Source organism: Natator depressus, chromosome 7 (genome assembly GCF_965152275.1).
Source record: "Natator depressus isolate rNatDep1 chromosome 7, rNatDep2.hap1, whole genome shotgun sequence".
Taxonomy (NCBI): domain Eukaryota; kingdom Metazoa; phylum Chordata; order Testudines; family Cheloniidae; genus Natator; species Natator depressus.
Window position 1 is genome coordinate 63,076,995 of NC_134240.1, and position 20,365 is coordinate 63,097,359.

Sequence of the window (20,365 nt, forward strand, 5' to 3'; positions counted from 1 at the left end):
CAGTCTTCTGTAGTAGTGATCCCAAACACTGCCGTGTTTCGGCTGTTACTGCAGCATTCTGTAGTATGTATTGATGTGAGTTTACCATAACTTTTATTAATGAAGCAGCAGATGTATAAGTGCAAGAAGATTTCAAGTGTTCTAGAGTTGTGGGTGAGGTGAATGGGCAGCCTTGACTTTATTTGCTTGTATCGTCTCTTTTCTGTGTTTATCCTGGTTCCCTATATTTGTGAATTCTCTATATTCAGGTGTGTAAGGATGTCATATAGGGTAATTACTAGCTTACAGAACTTGAAAAATAACAGAATGAAGTAACACCAGTGTTAAGTAGGTCACATTCATTGTCATGAACCTTTTACAAATCCTTCTAGTTGCGTTTTTGTTAATGACTTATGCATAGTATGAAGAGAATGTGGTTATAAAGATATATTAATGGTATTTTGCTTGTGGTCCTGTGGCTGTCATGTTGATTACATTTAAAAATCTGGTAACATTAATAGCATAAAATGAAATATAATTAATGAAATATTTCATAGGTAATACTTCGAATGGTTTACAGATAATATTTAACCTCGCAGAGAATAAACAGAAGCCTCAACCTTATATATAAATGATCCTACCTCTGTGACTCTGATTGGAGGATAGGTACCTCAGGACATGATCCAGAGCCCAATGAAGTCAATGGAAAGATTTCAGTTGGCTTTGGATCACACCCTAAATTATTTTAAAATAATTTTCTAGTTACCCCCAAATGATTTGTTTGTATATATCTCTTTCCAGAGAAGGAGTCTTTCTAGGCGAGGGGTCTTCTTTTCAAAAAGTAGTTTTTCATATGAGCTTCCTCTCTCTGGTAAATATCGTGCTGAAGAAATGAAAAATATATAGGGAATTTGTTTCAAGTAATTTCCAAGGTGGCAGCATCTTGCAGTGTCTAGCTTTAGCTGGAATATGGATTTGAGTTCAAAGGTTAATTGAGAGGCTTGAAAATGAATGTGGAGTTCATGTAGGAGCACTGAGCCAACAGTAATTTACATTTTATCATATAAAGTGGTATTTGAAGCATACTCCAAAGAAATTTTTAGTTTTCTATGTGCTTCTCTGTAATGTAATGGTTACATACAATCTGTCAATCCCAGTTATAAATTTTAAAACAAAATTAGTAAATACACACATCCCTAATTAGATGTTGGAATTGTATTTTACCAACTGGTCAAATGTGAAGAAAATTGTACAGACAGTATTTCCTAATGATCATACAACAGACTGTTTACTTTCTTGTATAAGCCAGAGTTTTTATATACCCAAAGTACTGCTGAATGGGATAACACAGAACTATATTTAAAGTAGTTAAGACTTCACTGTTGTACTTTTATTTTCATCAATCTTCTCCCGCTCCTCTGCCCTACACACACCCAGCTCGAGTTCTGGAATGAACTTTGTTGCTATCTGTCAGAAAACTCTCAGTAGTGGAAGATTGCAGTATAGCTTTTGAAGACTATCCATAGTGTAGTTTTTGAAGACTATTCTAAAGGGTTCTCAGTGATAGGCACTATTTAAGGGTATTCCAGGGTGGCTCTTAAAAATCAGCCCTGCCCTTTCTATATGCAATCTGCCCCTACACAGATTATGCCTTCTCCTAGCAGAAGTGCTTGGCAAGGAGTGGCTGTGCATGGTTTTACCGTGTACTAGAATACTTAATGCTGTGCACATTTGAAGAGCGTAGCTGTGCCTATTTCATGTGTGGTTCCAAGATTTGGGCACATGCAATAAATCATGAGAGAGAGATTATTATAAAAAGCTAATTTTGCTTTAGGAAAAAAGAGATGTGCAGATAGATACTGTATGAGTCAGGTATAGTGGACGATTGAAGGGTAATTTACAGTGTTTGCAAGAAGTATTATTTAATTCCCTTTTTGGATGAAAATGCTCAGTGTTTGAAGTGATTTCCTCCCCCGCCCCCCTCCAAATTTTCAAACCAAGTGCAGGGTGTCTGATTGTTGATTTTGGAGCAGATCCCAGTGCAAATCTAGCAATTTAGAAGTGTGTGTGTTTAAACTAGATAATTCAGTTCTTCAGGATTTTTAACAAATTTTGTGTTTGTTTTCTAAGATACTTTTAAAAGCAAAAAAAGATATGATACAGCTGTTGAATTCAGAGGAGTTGCATGTGCAGTGAATTCTCCCTATACCTAAAGAAGCAACTGAAGTGTGCTGAAAAATCGCTTGCGCTCCTTGAACAGAATCTGGTTGTTCCAAACTGAATAATTAACCAATACAACATTATTCTGACCACAACATCATGTTCAGAGATATTGTTTTCTATTGTGGTATACCGTACATTACAATAATGTTTTCCAAGGGAATGTGTAGCATAGTTGTAATGTAGAAACAGTATGTAACCATGGCTGCCAGTGTATGTTCATCAACATCTTTTAATCCTTTATACAGATGTGCATTACTTATATTACTGCCAGTTGATCGACAGCATATTTTACCTAGGACACTAGGGATATCTGAGAGATCTTCAACCTTTTGATCCGGAAACGAAATGTCCCTAGTGTCACACCCTGTGTTTATGCTCCATGCTCTGTTTGTGTCCCTCTGCTTTTGTCCCTCTTGAAGTCCACTGTTCACCATGGGAGTAGTGTTACTGGTATGAGGTCAGCTATAATATAGTAGTTAGCAAGGTATAGCATGGTTTGAGAAGTACAATTGTTTGTGATGGCTCTCATGGCTGCTAGGTATATGGAATAAGAACCATATAGTTGCATGAAATCTCAGCAAATTGTTTTATTGTGGAAAAAAATATTGGTAAGCCTGGCTAAACTATACATCCACTCTGCTGAAGTGAAGGATCCCCCAAATATGATGTAAAGCATGGCAAGATTCATTCTTCAAGGAACATGCCTATTTAAAGACACTCTTCTATGTCCTTTCAGTTTTGTCCAAATTAACTCAGTTTCAAAAGTGCTGAAAAAGAACTTCGCATAACCCTAGTTATTATTAAACTTGCAAAAATACCTCCCAACCAAGATTTCCCCCCCCCTGGAATTTAAGATCCTGACTCCAAGAGAATCTGAGCACCCAGAACACCTATTGACTTAGGTGGAAGTTGGGGTTGTTCAGTGCCTCTCAGGATCAGGCCCTAAATTCTCAAAGCCTATTAACTTCATGGAATAATTCTAACAAATTGAAAATATGTATGAAAGGAAAAATCCTTGCTCACCCAATGCACAGAGAGAGCACAGACAGCACTTGCCTGTCATTGTTGTACTGTCCTGATTGCAGTAATAATGTATTCAGTTCAGAAACAGCCTGAAAAGCTAGCAAAACCCAGAAGGGTTAACTCCAAAAGATTCTCTCAGCCCACCCTTGAAAATGGAGTTGTTTTCATTGTCCATTCTACCGCCTGCCATAAATCCAATCAGCTGTAGCTTTGGGAGAAAGCCCTTTCAGTCATACATGCCCATTCCTATGCCACCCAGGAAATACTAGCTAAAGCAATGCAATTGTTAGGGTTGGTCAAAATGTATTATGGAAAAATTTTATTTTTTCAAAACGTTCTGATTTTTTTTCAATTAAAAAAAAGGAAAAACTTTAAATAATTTGCGTTTTGTTTTTTCCCCTTTTCTCTCCCTTTCGTTGCCTCTTCCCTTTTTTTTCTATTTTGCCACTAGAAAAAAGGGGAAGCAAAAGGGGAGTGGGAAAATTGAAAAAAAAATCCAGTTTTTTTTGGTTTTCAGATAGTCAGGCTGAAAATTAGATATATTGAAAAATTTTATGAACATTTTAAAAAACCAAAATTTTTCACAAACCATACTTTAAATTTAACAGCTTTAAAAATCATTATTAGAAATACTTTTTTATCTGTGTCCACAGTTCAGCAAAGCACTTAAGAAGATGTTTAACTTTAAACATATGCTTAAGTGCTTTGTTGAATAGGATTGGACTTAAGTTCATGCTTAAAGTTAAGCATGTGCTTAAATGTTCTGCTGAATTGTGGCCTAACTTAAAAAGTGATTGAAATTTGTTCCTCTTTTTTTGTTGTTGATCTTTTGTATAACTACCAACTGTTTCCTGTTTTTGTTGTTTCCCCAGTAAGAAACAAGTCTTGAGAGTCAGGAATTCAGAGAGGGTCACGCTGGAGTAACTATCAGGAAGAAGTCTAACAGAAACTCTAATGAAGGCTTCTAAATGACTCTTCTAAAAACAAAATAAAACCAAATTAAAAATGCTTCGTGATCCATGCCATTAGTCCTCTGGTTAAAGAGCATAGCTTTGTAACATATTTAAAAACAAAAACAAAACCCCGGAAGGGTCTGTGTTATAGATCTAGTTAAGAGAAGAGTCATGCAGCATGCTTTAGCACTGTGTTTCTCTTTGTTGTGTACTTGCTTTTGTGAATCAAAAATGCTCTCACAAGCATCCATCTTGCCCTTCCACCTCCTGTTCAACATATATATGGGCCATTGGTACTGAGCATGCACAGGCTTCATTCACCAGCTCTTTACTTCTTCTCTCTTGCAATTCGGCCATGGCTGCTGAAAATCTTACCTGGCAATGCGAAGGGACTAAGGGATGAATGGGGTGCGAGCTATCAAAGATGGACTGAGGTTATGCGCGAAGTAGCCAGAAGTGTGATGATTATATCTACCCCCTTTTTGGGGTGTATAATGCTGCCATTCAGTAATGGATTTTGGCAATCTGTGAGTATTGTTAAAAGAAAAGGAGTACTTGTGGCACCTTAGAGACTAACCAATTTATTTGAGCATAAGCTTTCGTGAGCTACAGCTCACTTTATCGGATGAGTATTGTTGGATCCTAAGCTACTGCTGGGCCCTCATGTACTTTAGTGCTAAGGAGCACGTTTTTCATCTCTACCTTACTTGCTACTGTGAGCCATGCCTATTTCACTTCAAGAACAGAACCCTGCAAGGTGCTCTGCATAAAGCTATATCTTAAATCCACCAAGAAAATGAAGCTGGTGCAGGACATGCAGCCCATGTATCATCATCACCCTTTGTATATCACTGGAAGCACAAGACACCAGTGCTAAGGGATCTGTGCTGGATGCCTGTTAATTTCTGGGTAGACTTTAAGGTGTTATTTATGACCTGTTGTAAACCCTAAATAGCTTGGATCCAGCCTACTTGAGTGATTATCTCTTTCCCCATCCAATACAGCTACAGTTTCAATTACTGGAAGTACTTAGGCTGGTGTCCCTCAGAATCAGAAAGGCATTGTCGAGAAGGGTCTCTATACTGTGGCGTTTACTCCTTGCCTGGGTCTGCAGTTGCCCCAACCTGTCGACCTTCCGGGTGTTCTTCAAAGCCCATCTGTTTATCCATGTTCTTGGAGAGGGAGCAACACAGTAGGGGGCTGCTATTTGTGGCTTACATAGATTATTCAGGTTTCCACTCTCTGGGTGTTTCTCTGGTACTGGTGTGAAGAGAAGTTCCTGTTTATTTCTGCATGTGATTGTACTTTTAGTTTCTATCTAAGGTATCCAGAGCTAGGCTTTGGTACCTCTATATGTTTGTGTTAATTTAAAGTAAAAAAACCACTACAAAGTTTTAAAAAGAAGAAAATCTTCATTTCACACAGGCTACCAGCTGCAAAAAAGTCTTCAAATGGTAATTACTTTTGGTCACTACCTACCTGAGATAAATTTGAACCATCAACCTAGAGGTGAAAGATTCCTTATCCCATTAGTTGTCCCCTGCATTTTATCCGTTAGAAAAACCTATTTAGTCACATTGCTTGGTGTGACTGAGAAATGTGTTTGCTCTTACTTCAGGAGTGGGGGAAAGGATTAAATAAAAAATATGAAGTAATCTCAGATGAGCCTGTTCTCATGCAGACCAGTTTTATATATTTAATAACCCAAAGTAAGTAGCTGTATTAATGTCTGTGTCAATCTCCCTACCTTAACTTGTATGGAGGACTTAGTTCTAAATTTTCTCTTGCTCTGCACAACTAGAAATGAGTAAAGTGGAATGAAGAAACTGCATTTCTATTCATTGTTGGGGGGGAGGGGTTGAGAGAGCTCCCAGTTATCTCCATCCACTAATTATAATGACTGTCTAATGTGTTTGTGTGTATGCGATAAATATGAGTGCAGAGTGTGCTATTAGAAGCTTGGAAGTAAAGTAATTTAAAAAGTAAGCATAATCGACAGTGTTTTACCTATTATACTTCTCAGCTTTGATAATGAACCACTCACTAGCATAAGAGTTTAATGTATTTTTTTCTAAGACCAATTCTATATCCTTTTAAGCACTCCTCATATTTAAATACAACATTTTAGGAAAGAACTTGCATATATTTTAAGGGAGAAAAATTATTTTATTCCTGTAAACATGCTTCTGTAATTGTATAAAGTTTATTTCTGTCCCCAGATGTCAGCAATCAAAATCCACATAAATATATTTCATGTAAATCTGTCAGCAGCTGCTCTCCATTCAGGTTCCTCAAGATATTAGCCTGTCTTTGAGTTTATGACAAAGTTAAAAATTATTCATTAAACTGACCTGCAGTATATTCAGTAACTGGAAAATTGCCTTGCAGTTCTATTTGGTTTGTAGATGTGATCACGAGTAAATTTTTAACTTAATTAATTGGCCGTTTCTGTTGACAAGAAATTTATGTGGTAATAATTTGCTCGAAATAGATGCCGACTGTAGGAAATGAGATATCCATCATAGGCTTGTGTTCCACCAGCTGCACAGTGGCTATTATGAAAGTATTTCAGCCTGCGACGACCCCACTGTTTGTGCAGTCAGGATTATATATACCTACGATCCATTGCCTGCCTGAGAGCCGCTCATGGAGGTCTATGATAACAAAGACTTTGTGATTTATGGCTTGCTGTGAAAGCAGAGCTTGATGAGATTAAACAATTTCATAGCACAAGTGTTTCCTAAGACCTGATTTGTAGTTGCAAGCTGATGGTAAATCACATTTATATATCTGAAAGCATGCTCAGCAGAGGAGTGCAATTACAGTTTAAGACAGCTACTTTTTATTTAATTTTTATCCTGGTTTTGTCTCTTTTATATCCCTTCCTCTGTAAACCATTCACCTTCACAAGTCCTTTCCTGGTTAGAAGGCCAAAGACTAAGTCACTGATGTTCTTCTTGTCTTATGTGCTCGCTTATAAAAAACTTAGAGGCATTTCAAAGTGACTTTTACTGGCTCACACTGGCTTTGAACTGGTTTCATCTACATTTCTTGATTCAGTGTCATATTCAAATGTAACTGCATTCCTTATTTTAGGCAACGTCTAATCATGTAAAGACTTAGTTTTTAATGCAGTGGTTAAAGTGTAGAGTAGTGGCATTGTATATTTTATAGCCACATATTTTAAATGGAATCTTTGTTGTAGATATTAGAAAAAATTAATTCTAGTGATCTTGACTCACTTCAGGTTTTGCATGGAAATTGGCATTAGCAGACACATCTTTGCTGTACTTCATAGCAGCTCCTGCTCAATATTGCAATGAAGCTTTTTGCATTTAAATTAAATTGTGGTTTACATGGTTGAGCGCTTTAAAAACAAAATCACAAATGCTTATGGTACCATTGGGTTACATGGATGGGTTTATTGGTCAGGTTGAAGTCCAAGATGAAATCTCCAATAAAACTGAATGGTTTCAGCTGTTGCTAAAAAGAGACTTGCACATTGATGCAAACATTAACAAGGAAAAAAGCAGAATACACAATGTGGTTATTGATTCAAGTGGTTTCTACATTCCTTTTGCTAATAAAGGGCCTAATCCCGGTAGATGCAGAGATCTCTGGAGGATGTGCCGCACCTTCATCCCCCATCAGTTTTCCGGAGGCTTTCATTGTCTGAAGGAATCATGCCTAAGTTTAGGTTTATTTGGGGAGAGGTGAAAGGGGGAAATTTCTTTTGTAATACAGCTTCTGCAGTTAACTCAAAATCTTCTGTTGATGACATCACATTGCTTGAAACTAATTATTATGCCACAAATAGAAACACCCCTGCTACAAGATCAAATAGGAGAAGACTGGATTTCAGGAGAATATTTTTTAAATTGCTTGATGAAAATTATAGCAGACATATGCAAGAGAAATGAATGTTTTCTTTAGCGTTGAAGTCCCACATGAAACAATAGAAATTCTAAAGCACTAAACATAATTCAGCTCAGACATACTTATTGTAAAATCTTTTCTGTGGATACCCAAACTGATCTTTCATTGAGATGGAATCCTTTATTATCTCAGACAAGGCCTGTTTTGCAGTAATTGATGGAGTGATATGGACTCAGGTCACTTTACAGCTCCCTGTAGCACTGTATATTCTTTCTGGATGAAATATAAATAAAAAGAAGACTTGTTAAAAGTGGTATTGGTCGTCCCACATCTTTCATTCCAAAATTTCAATTTTCAAATTCAAAATTTTATTCACCTCCTTCCCCCAAAATCACTGGAACCTGTCAAAAATAGTTGGTCATAGGTTTCAACGTAAAATTGACCATTTCATGAAAACTGACACATCGGAGTTGCAAAATAGTATGATAGAATATGACAGATTTTTTGTTTTGTCAAATTTTGAGATTTTTTTTTCTTTTTTCTTGATGGTGAATAAGATTTTTGCAAAGCCCATAGAAGTCAATGGAGAAGATTCCTATAGACTTCAGTGGGCTTTGGATCAGCCCCTTAAAAAAAAAAATCAAAGGAGTTCATAACACTTTATAGATGTTAGAGGAATTAAACCTTATAGTATTCCTGTCAGGTAGGCAAGTACTGTTTTGTAGATGGGGAAACTGGGAAACCAGCAGGTTGTGACTTATTTAATGTGTCACAATGAGTGAAGTGGCAAAATCACAAATTCTCATTAATAGACTAGCCTCTTATTATAGCTTTCAGACTTTGTGTGTGGTTGAGATCTCACAGTGATCATCAGCATGTGGATTGACAGAACTCCTGATTTCTGCACTACTGTTGTAATCACTAAACCATACTTTATTCATTATAATTTCTGTGTGAAACAAAGGAAAAAAATCTGTTGTTGCTAGTGACTGCAATTGCTTCAGAATAGGAATACATCTGATGATAAAACATTTATTTTATGTAAGAACTGGTAATGATTGTACAGTTAGCAAAAGATAATGTTTTACTAAGTGTGATGATGCAGGCATATCCAAAAACATTTTGAGAGTGGAAAACTCGTAATTCCTGCAAAATATCCCAATGGCAATTTGGGGTCAGGAGTTGGATACCAGTCTCAACATTCTCATTTTACTAGGCGGGAGAATGTTAGGGTATGGTGGCTTCTCACATTTTTAACACATGAGTACTTCCCCTAGCAGTGACAAGGTCACAGAACAGCTAGTAGGACGTGTCTGTTGCTGCCTCCATTAAAAAACTGACTTTCCCCACACTTGAAACTAAGCTGAAGTATCAAAAATCATATTATGCTTTTCTCCAGAAATGACAGCAGGGCAGAATGCACAGCAACTATTTAAAGGGTTAGGGTAAATGGTGTCATGATAGCTGGAATCGAAGAAAGGAAAAAAGATTTGGGTTCTGCTAATATTAGGTAGATGCCTGGACTTGTCTCAGAAGATGAAGCAAAGTTCTGCGTGTGGGTCAGTTGTTCTGTGCTGGTTCACCCATGTCATTTTAAATGTACACAAAATAAGCCACCAAGGTTAAAAGGTTGCTCACTAATTCAATATCTACCACATGAAGGAAGTGCCACCTGCTTTCCTCCTCATAAATTTTAATCTAACCCACTGCCAGCTAGCATTGCCTGAGGACCTCATACAACAAAAAGTACACTTCCACTCAAGACTGCAGGAGTCAGGTTTTAGCAGGAATTCTGTGGCCTAGGAACAGGGGTCTTTTTGGTGGTGGTGGTTGTTTGAATATGGGCCATTGTATGTCAAGGTCATTCATAAAATCTCTGCCTGCCAGTGCAACCGAGAGTATATGGGCTTTTATTTTCACCCTTTTTGGAACTGTAATGTTTTGTTTGTTTATGTGGGTATAACCTGTAAGCAGCAGCAGCTACACCCAAACAATTGTTCTTTATCAGAGGGGTTAAGGTAGAGTATTATTGGTGACATGCTCTGCGTCTAAATACAGAACAGCATCACAGCTGACAATAAGCATTCCTTCAAGATCTAACTACTGCACATTAACATAAATAACAAGACCATCTGCAATAATGTCATCTAGTCTAGTGACCTCCCCATAATTTCAGGGTCCAAAAGCTTTCATTTTATTTGTGTGGAAATTAATGTTAAAAGTTTTCCTTCTCTGTCCCAATAAGGGTCATATGAAATAATATAATAGAACTGAGAAAAATTTTCACAACTGTTTATCATCCAAAGGATTTTGGCCCTTTAAATATCTGCAAGCAAATTGTGATTTAGTTTGGGTTTTTAAAAACTCTGTGAATTTGGTTAGGGCCAGATTATTTTTGCACTCAATATATGAAATTTTGAACTGTGGTGTTAATTGTGATTGGTCAGATAAATGCCAAAGTATCGAGACCCTCAATTCAGCATTCCATTTGTAGTCAGCAAAGGACTTAAGCAGATCCTCAACTTTAGGCACATGCCTAAATCCAATTGATTTAAATGGAACTTAAGTACATACCTGAAGATAATTGTATGCTTACATGTTTTGTTGAATGAGGAAGGACATCAATATATACGCTGCAGAATTGGGGTCTTGATGAGCATACAAGCACTTCTGAATATTGGCACTTGCACATTTTCTAATCTGCGCTTCACAAATGCTTTCAGATCTGATGAAAGTTTGTTTTCAATGAATAATAATGGCAGTAAAATTTGATGTCTCCAATTTTGTTGTGGAAGGTGAAGATCATTGGGGTATGGCCATGACTGAAACTAGCTCATTTTAAAAATCTGGGCAGGTATTGACTGACTATTCTTAGCATTATTTCTCTCTGTGTGTCTTATTTTGGGAATAGCATTTCAACTGTCCCTACCTATTATGAACGTTTTGGTTACTGCTACTCTAAAAAATAAGAAAATACATATTGTACTGAGCTCAGTTTTCCATATTTACTAGAATGATCTAGGTTCTCTTGCTGGCTCTGCCAATGACCTGCTATATGACCTTGGGCCTCAGTTTTCCCATCTGCAAAATGGGATAAATAATGGTACCGGCCTTCCTCGGTAAAGCTTTTTTGAGATCTACAGATGTATAAAAGCTACATACTAGATTTAGTTCTATTTCTTTTACTTTTCCACATGCTTTGCAACCATGTAGTGTGTTCAGGTAGTATTTAGACCGCAAATAACATCAAGCTTGTCCTCTGTCTGTGAAGTGAATAGCAGCCTCCATGTGGCACATCACAGCAGAGAAAACATTAACACAACATGAAAGAGCTGTAGTTGTGCAAGGAGGAGGAGCACAGGAACACCAGAAACCCAGATGGCAAAAGTCAGTGTTTGGCAAAAGCTGTGTGGATTTCTGGTCCTTTGAAGTCTACCTTGTTCTAACATTCCTTAACAGTGAGATAATATGGGGGGCAGAAATTTCACCAGACATGCTAGCATGGATGAGTTCCCATGCCTGTGTCGTCTGCATACACAAGAGAAAGTAGTTCCCTTCTCTTAGGTGCTTGCCTGGCTCTGGTGTGCTAGATAAATCATCTGAGTTGTATAACTGGAGAAATTAGAACTAATTTGTTTCTAAAAAGGATGTTGTTCATAATTTTTTAAACACACTGTTTACTAATACATGTTTGGAAACAATACTAAAATGTTTGCTGCATGGAATTGCTTTGACTTTCACTGACTTTATTATTGTCGGGTTTCTTGTGAGTTATGAATTTTGATAGACAATTCTGGCATATTTTTATATTTTGTTAAGAACAATTTATATTTCATTTGAGGAACAAGAAAAACATATACAGTGAAATCCTGGTACCATTAAATTCAATGGCAAATATCCCATTGATTTCAACAGGGCCAGGATTTCACTCATGAAGTTAACTAGAAGAAGAGGAGAAGCCAGAGCAAAGCAATTCCTGGAACTTGGGAGAGACAGGAGGACACGTTGGTGTTTATATATCAGTGGGACCTAGAGACCCAAGCCCCATTGTGACAGGCACTATACATACATACAATCTGACAGTCCTTGCACTGAAGAGTTGACAGTCTAAAAAGACCAGCCTGACAAATGATGGGAGGAGAAATGGAAGCACAGAGAGGCAAAAGGACCTTACTGCGCGTACACGCAGTAGGTCAATGGCTGTGCTGGGAGTAGAATTCAGGTCTCTGATCCCAAATCCAGTTTCTATCCACTGGACCACATACTGCTGTGACTTGGAGTTCTTTAGGCTCCCTTAAATCCACTTACACCCATTTACTAATGTGTAAGGAAGCTCAGATTGGCGTAATTTACATTAGAGCCCTGCACGGGACTAGCGTAGAGCCCTGCAGCGGGACTGGGATCCCACAGGACCGCTGCTATAATAGCGGGAGCGAGATTTTAAAAAGTCCCATGCAGGGCTCTGACTTGCACACTGAGTGAGCTGCCAGAAGGCTTTAAAAGTTGAAATAGCGGAGAGCCATTCCTAAGATAAAATACTGTTCTTACTTAATAGTGCCTAGGAACACTTCAGAAGTTAAGGCGAAGGTACACATAAAAGTTATATTCATGCACATTGAAGATAGACAGGGGTGTGTGTGTGTGTAATTCATGATTAGAGTGAGAAAGAATAATATATGATTGGAAAAATCCGTTGGCACCTTTTGATATTAAGGGTGCCATAGAAATGTGAAATGTTATTTCTTTTTTTAATTAACTCTTTACCTTAGTTTAAACATAGGAGTTTATGGAACTTAAAAATCCTTGATACCTTTTTATATTTATGCATGTGTGCCTACTTCAAACTTGCACTTAAAAATAAAATGAAACAAGGATTTATTTTTGCTGAGGTAACAGTAAATGAATTTTCTTACAAATAAATGTAAAATTCTCTCCTGTCTCAGGAGGGACGTTACATTCACAGCATATGGTTCTGTCATTTTTAAGTTCTCAGAACAAATAGCACATGCACTTTATCTTTAACTTCAGATAATCAGAGTCACAGACACCTGGGATATTGTGATGAGCGATGTAAATTTTATACACACAGTCATAATAATTTAGAATGTCATCTTAATCTATTTATGATCTTCTAATGACTGAAATGTTTTACCATTGTGTGGGATATTTTATAACTGAAGTTTTAATGGGTGAATCAGTAACACCTGGCTGTCTGGAATGCTTTTCTTTTCCCCCAGTTAGGCATTTAAATTCTTCTCTGGAAGGCCCAAGGGGTGTGATGTGACATATAAGCTCTTAAAAAGAGGAAAATTAGTTCTTGATACCATAATGATCAGTGGGATGAACGTTTGCATACTTAACACTAATGCTGTTAAATGTAAGAGTTTGATTAAGACTCCAAGAAGGGTTTTTTAATGCCCTTTCTAGTTTCACTCTGTGAAGATACAAAAGGAGTTGATGTTTTCACTTCTGCCTCTAGAGGAATCCTGAATCTTTTTATAGTCTTTCCTCCCCACCCACCATTGTCTAAGTTTTCTTCTCAAATCAGCTCCTTAGCTAGTATGCTTAGCTTAGCAGAGCTCCTTAGTGCTAGTAAACATGTTAGACACTAGTGCACCAACAAGCTAGGAATACAAATTCAATCAGACACTGCTCCTAACAGAGCATTTAATATAGCATCCCTAAGTCTAAAGATGTCTCTCCATTAGCAATCCATTTTCTATCATTGCATATAAGCAATAAATATGAGGCCTTTTATTCCCTGCTCTTATTGCTTCTAAATGTTATACATTGGTTACCAATCATTTTTTAGATTTAAAACCATCTCAGGCTTCATGTATATAAAACACAATATATTATTTTTTGCTTATTTTTCAAGGCTCAGAGGGTTGTGTGCTTGTGTGTAAAAGCCAGTCCTAAAAATCTACAGGTCTCTAGTCCTGACCCATCTATTCATCCCTCAGGGGAAAATGTGAGAAAACAGAGAGCTCTTCTCTTGTGTTCTAAGGGCACAAGAGAGTTCAGGTCAATTGGACCAGTGAGACAAATGAATTTGAGTCAAGGGCCATGCATTGTGAACACTTTGCCACCAACCCTTCAAAGGTTTAAAGCTGGGCCGGGGGGGCTTGACCTGTCCTCAGCTCTCACAGTCACTCATTGAGAGATAAGTGATCGCCCTGATAACTTTGACCCAAGCTCTATAGGTTTTTATAGATCAAAGTCAACACCTTGAATGGCACCTGGAAGAAAATGACAAGACAGTGAAGTTACTGGAGAAGTGGTGGGATGTATTCTCAGTGGATCAAATTGTTCTATTTGCTGGGCGTAGCTTCATTTTGTGGCTGTACCTTCTGTCTGGTCTTCAAGCGTAGCCTCACTCTGAGCACATTGCAATTATCCAGTCTAATACTGGCAAGGTCTGGATCTGAAAGAAATTGTCACAACTACCTAACCCACTGCAGTTCTAGCTTCCAAAGTGACCAGAGATTGTAAGGACAAATTGGGATCCTGGAAAATCCCCAAATGGTGAACCTCTCAAATGAAGGGCAAATCAGACACGTCTATTAACAATAGTAGGAACTTCTCTCTTTCTCTCTAGTCATTAGCATCATTTCAATCTTGCCCAGATTGAATTTTAGAGATTTTGCTTTCAGCCTGACCCTGGGAAAGCACAGACGATGCAACATCCAGCTCTGACGAAAACATTAGAAATGTATAATCCACAGAAGTGCCAGTATATATTTTTTTCAAATAGGAAAAAAAATGTTTTTAATGAAATAATAAACATTACTAAACATTTATCAGATAACGAGGGTCTCTAAGGACAAATATCCTTAATATCACTTTATCATTGCTCTTAATTCACATTTTTACTTCAGTCAACCTTATGGGTAGATTTAACAGTTTTTCATGGAGCTGTACTCCATGGCTCATCATCAGTTAATCCTTTCACTTAGTGACACTCATTACCTGGTCAATCTGTAATAAGTAAACTTTATAAAATTGACTATCATACATTACTTTCCACTCAGCTAGCTGACTTTCGGGGGCATTTCAGTACAGGAGAGCTTTTCCTATGGATTAATGAATGACAAAGAGTGGCATTCTGAAGAGAAGAACATATGCACCATGTTCAGAGAGAAGACAAAGGAGAAGCCAACAATTCGTCTGAAAAGCGAAGGGGAGGTGCCGCTTGAAATCTATCTTCACCTTCTTCTGTTTCTTCAGGAATAAAAACATAATTGGAGGGTATCTTCCTGGTTCTGTTTTTTCCAGTAGTTGTATAAGAAAAACAAATGCATCTTTGTTGGCTTCCACTTGGTTTAAACTCTAGTCTTCAAATGCTCAAGCTCTGTTCAGAACTCTGGAATGTAAAAGGTGTGTGATATCACATTATGCTTTTGGGATGCCTTGTACAAGATAAACAGCTTTGTAATGTGGGTGGATCATCTTGTTCAGAGATGCTTTGATAAGAGGCTTATCACATTAAATGGGCTCTTGTGCATTTAGTTACACAAATGATTAGGCTGGCTCTAAATGGCAGGAGTGACTTATCATTTCTATGGATCTTGGCAGACTATGTGAAGTTTCCATGTTTCCTTATCTCATATATATAATTTATTTATTTATATTATTCCAGCTGGAGTTTAAAAATTGTACAAGTGACTGGTCTCTAGGTTATCATTATATAGTGACTTGGGCCCCTTACATTTGTTAAGTGCCCTGTCCCATTAGTTACACAGTAATACGGTGTTCTGATAATTGTTTTCTATATCCATTTTCTCTTCATTTTCTGAGATAACCCTTCTTACATTGAAGGGGCTTACACTGAAGTCAGTTTGTTTTTTATTGAAAATTTTCCTTTCACCCTTGATTGAGATCTTTTCTCCAGAGCAAGAGAAACTGGTCCTGTGGCCATATGGTTGTTCATGACTAAAAAAATTAAATAAACAGAGTGAAACTTGCTTTGCACGAAATTTACCAGTTCTTATGAATAGATAGTATTTAAGCTTTGTTTCAGTTTGGGAACAGCCTGCCTAGAATCCTGGTTAATGCTGTAAAACCATCTTTCCCACCTCCCTCTCTCCCTTTCTGTGGTTGAAATGAAAAAAGGTCGTCAGGATTGTATGAGCTCTTAGACATTCAGTTTCAAAAGAAAAGTATGGCCTAAATTTTCAAAAGCAACTAGTGATTTTGGTTACCCACCTTAAAACACTTTCAAGGGGACCAATTCTCAGAAAATGCTTGGTGAGCACCCAAAAAATGGAGATGCTCAATGTATGCCTATGTATTTATTTCAGAGGCCTCTCCAAGTGCTCCCTTCACAATCCCTCTTCCTCTTTTCCCTACCTGATGATAAGTGGCAGCTACTTAATAGCCGTTGATGTCTCTTCTCCCAAAGAGAAATTCCTGTGCTGTAGATCCCTTCTCTCAGAGCTACTTGCTCCTACTTGTTTTGCAATTTCTCGCTGCAAAATAGCATTGACTCTGGCAAAATATGCTATCCACACTCTCACCTTGCCTAAGTAGGCATGCTTATAACCATGTCATCCTTTATCACATGCAGTTATCCATGCAAGTACCTTTCAAAATTAAGTACCCCCGATCTCTACCCAAACCTGTTTTTCTCCCTTTTTCATATCCAGATGCTCATAACCTTAGCTCAGTCCCCTTTCTCGCCAGCAGCTGTCCCAGGGCTACCTGCTTTTTTTTTTTTTTTTTTTTCCTATTTGCTGATTTTACTTTCCATGTTTGCCTTTTTACAGCAAGAAGCAAATGTCTACATCAAGTAATTTATCTTTAGAATAGTAGTAGTTTTGAAAGAAGGAGAATTCAAAGAAAACAAGGAATCTTAAATGTGAAGGGGAAGTTGGATGTTATGTTGGTCCTTAAGAAAAACAGTGTGTTGGTGAGGAGCTACAGTTAAACACTGAATGCAGTGATGAAGAGGTGAAAGTGGAAGAAGAGTAGGTAAGACTGGAAGATAAAATTCCTGGAGGTTTGATTCTTAAATTTGTTTAGGACAGGGGAATGGAAGAGACTTAGGGTAGGGTTCCATATGTTTTTCAGAAGTTTGCAATGAAAAAGACACCTGTTTCTTCTGTGCCTGTTGTTTGTTTTCTTTACTTCGATCAAGAGTGAGACCTTCCCATCTTTCCAGCGTATTCATCATTCCTGAATAATTTTTTTCCTTTCCCCCATGCATCCCCTCTTCTCCCTCTCTCTCTTTTTTAAAATATACTTTGGAACAAGTCCTAGCTATAACTGTAAAATCTGGATCACATTTTGAAACCCTCAATGTTTTGACAAGTTCAGATGTACAGAGAAGGCCAAGCCAGAAAATAATCTCCAAATATATTTGCAGAATCCAACTCTCAGCAACCTCACCAAAAATTAACATTTTTGGTGCACGTAAAAAAATGGAAATCCACAAAAAATACTTGAAGAAACGTTATTGTGTAAGTCAGGTTCAGTGGCAGGGAATGATGAGGGATGAAATGGCTACCTGACAACTCCACTCACTGGTGTAAGTGCCTTGATGTCACAGAGCTTGCTGTGTGTGGGTGAGCGATTCTTCAGATCCATTAATTTGTGGCTACTTTGTGAGAGTGTAGAAGTCCTGGTATATCAGGAAAAGTTGACAGTTCTACCCCCATTTCCAAAAATGTTTCATGTTGCTACTGGTTTTGCGTTGAGCACGTTCATTGATTTTTACATCATTTTAGTGTTCAACTTATGCTATAGTAATTTCAATTATAACTTAACATTATTTTATAGTGATCAGTATATGTATGTTAGGCCTTAAGTTTTATTTTAGTCTCTTCTGTAGAGAAACAGAAGGAATATTTCTTTCCACTTTAATTAACCCCATTAAAGTGCCCTTTCTCAGAATTGTAACATGCACCGAACTTTCATGTTTAGTTATACGATATGACAAATAGTGCATTGCACATGGCCATACGAGTGCCACTGCATAGCTAACTATAATACTGTTGCAGTTATATGGCTCCTTTCATTCAAGGATCTCAAAGCACTTTCCAAGCACTAGTTAAGGGTCCAACAACAGCACCGTCAGTTAGGTAAGTGTTAGAATACCCATTTTACAGAAAGGGGGATAGAATGAGGCAGAGAGAAGTTCAGTTACTTAGTAACAGAGCTAGAAGTAGAACTCAGGCAACCTAATCCACAGTCTTCAGCTTTAATCATGACACATGCATTTTCTTTGCAACATCATTTTAACAGCTGGCTGTGGTCACTATTACACTCCTAATTTATGCACACAAATACTGTGGTTGCACATGTGTACATGCCTAATTTAAGCTCCAACAATTGCATGCTCCTATTTTTTAAAATCAGGTCCCTTGTGACCAAACAAATTTAAAGGGCTAATTTGACTCTGTTTACAAATCAAAGTACACATGCAACATTTAATATTTGTAATGGCTTAATGTGTTAATAACCATACAGCTGTTGTTTTCCAGTCTTCTCCTTTATTGAGTTAGGCTCCATTTATAAGTCTCCGTTCAAATTGTAAACAAATTATTTTGCATATGGATCAATGTAAATTTAATAAAGTCTATTAAAAATTTATCTTAGATCCAAGAATTCTTTTTTTCCCCCTATCATGACATTTTTCCAGCTAAGATATAACCTGACTATCAGGGAAATATTTCTTTTGCATCTGTTTTTTTAAGTTTAAAAAAAATTCTGGGTGGCATCATAAAACAACCAAATATTGTTCTTGGTTATTAAGTTATTTATACAGCTACATTTAAAAAGAAATAAATGACTTTATAATATTGTTCACATATGATCTTTATTAACTTTGGTGGGAAAAAATTCATTATGACACATATTTAGCATATGATTTTCTTATAGTGCCTTTTGTATTCAAGGTATAATCAAGCAGTTTACAGTTAATTACAGTTAAACAGAGTCTGGATAAAATAGTGATTTGGGCTTCAGTTCAGCAAAGCACATAAATATGTAAGCATATAAGCATTACATATTTTGTTTAATTATGTCCTTAATCGATCACATGTAATCACAAACTAGTTATGAGAAATCATAGACCTAGTTATCAGAGAACCTAGAGTTCAAATGAGAAATGGCCCATGCCACAAAGTTTTGTTCTGGATGCAAATTACCCCAAAAGTTTGGAGGTGGTCAGATTATAATGTGGCCCACTGAAGATGTAGGAAGCCATGAAGTTCAGATGTGAATCCAAACTTCCCCAAGGATATGGGGCTTTGGTTCAGGCCCAGGTCTAATTTGGATATGCACCAAAAAGTTCAGATGCTGGGCTGGAAGCAAAACATGAATAGTAGTTATGATGGTATTTTAACATTTCTGGTGTTAATTGGAAGAGCAGAAGTACCTGAAAATAGTAGTTAACTGTAACTGTCTTCAAGAGATGGGCTAAGGATTGGAGTTTTTCTTGTGTTGAGTGAACCCATTCACTCCTCTGTAATTAAAACCTGTTTTATTTAGGAGAGCCTGCTATACTGAGGTGAGATGTTGACCTCCAACCCATAGACACTATGTGGGTTTGTAATTTACAAGTCAATATTTAGAGTCTTCGCTGTGTGTGGGGAGGAGCAAAGGGGGGTAATCTTGAGCATGTGTTTGATATTTAGAGAGACAGAGAGAGAGAAGGAATATGTTGTTGAGGAAAAATTTTGTTTGTTTTTAAGTAGAACATTGTATTAACTGTGTATTTAGAAGTATTTATCAACCATAAGGTTTTGGGGAGTGAAGTTCTGAAGCTTTTAAAAGAGAAAACTGAAACTTTTGAAGTCTCTCTCTTTTTTACTTTTCTTACATTACTTGCAAAATATAAAGTAGAGGTTGTAATATTCATGGAGAAATAACTGAATGATTATGGATTCTGAAATTTTTTTACGTAGGCTGATGCTCAAGAATTCACTTGGGATCAAATTGTAAAAAAAGTCTTTAGCCACCAAGCCCTTGTTTGACCTATGAAAAGCAAATAGAAATTTTCAAAAAGCATTCTCACTCTCTCTCAAACACTTCAGTACATTACACTTCTTGCTGCAAAGGCATCTGTTAACAAAGGTTCTCTTAGCAGTATTGGTCCAAAACATTAAACACTGAAATGAAAGTATAAGGCTATGAATCAGCAAGAATATATTATGGCTCCTGCGTTAGAATACCACCCCATAGGAACTGAAAGCTAGAATCAGTTAAAAGTCCTTGAATCTTCTGTAGCTCATATTGTTTTCTGCAACATGAATGTTGGATGCATTTTAAATTGGGTCAGACCCTAGAACTAGAGAAGCTGTGGTCGCTGT

The 20,365-nt window shown here is 37.2% G+C and overlaps 1 protein-coding gene across 2 annotated transcripts in view; it reads left to right on the top strand.

The window, feature by feature from the left end:
* Positions 1-20,365, top strand: part of LRMDA (leucine rich melanocyte differentiation associated) — a 937,287-nt gene that overhangs the window by 751,629 nt on the left and 165,293 nt on the right. The window contains exon 1 of one of the 2 annotated variants that reach the window (XR_012640279.1): positions 15,100-15,431. The exons of the other annotated variant lie outside the window; for it this stretch is intronic. The gene's annotated coding sequence lies outside the window, so the exon portion shown is untranslated. Of the gene's footprint in view, positions 1-15,099; positions 15,432-20,365 lie in introns of those variants that run through there. 2 annotated transcript variants of the gene reach the window in all.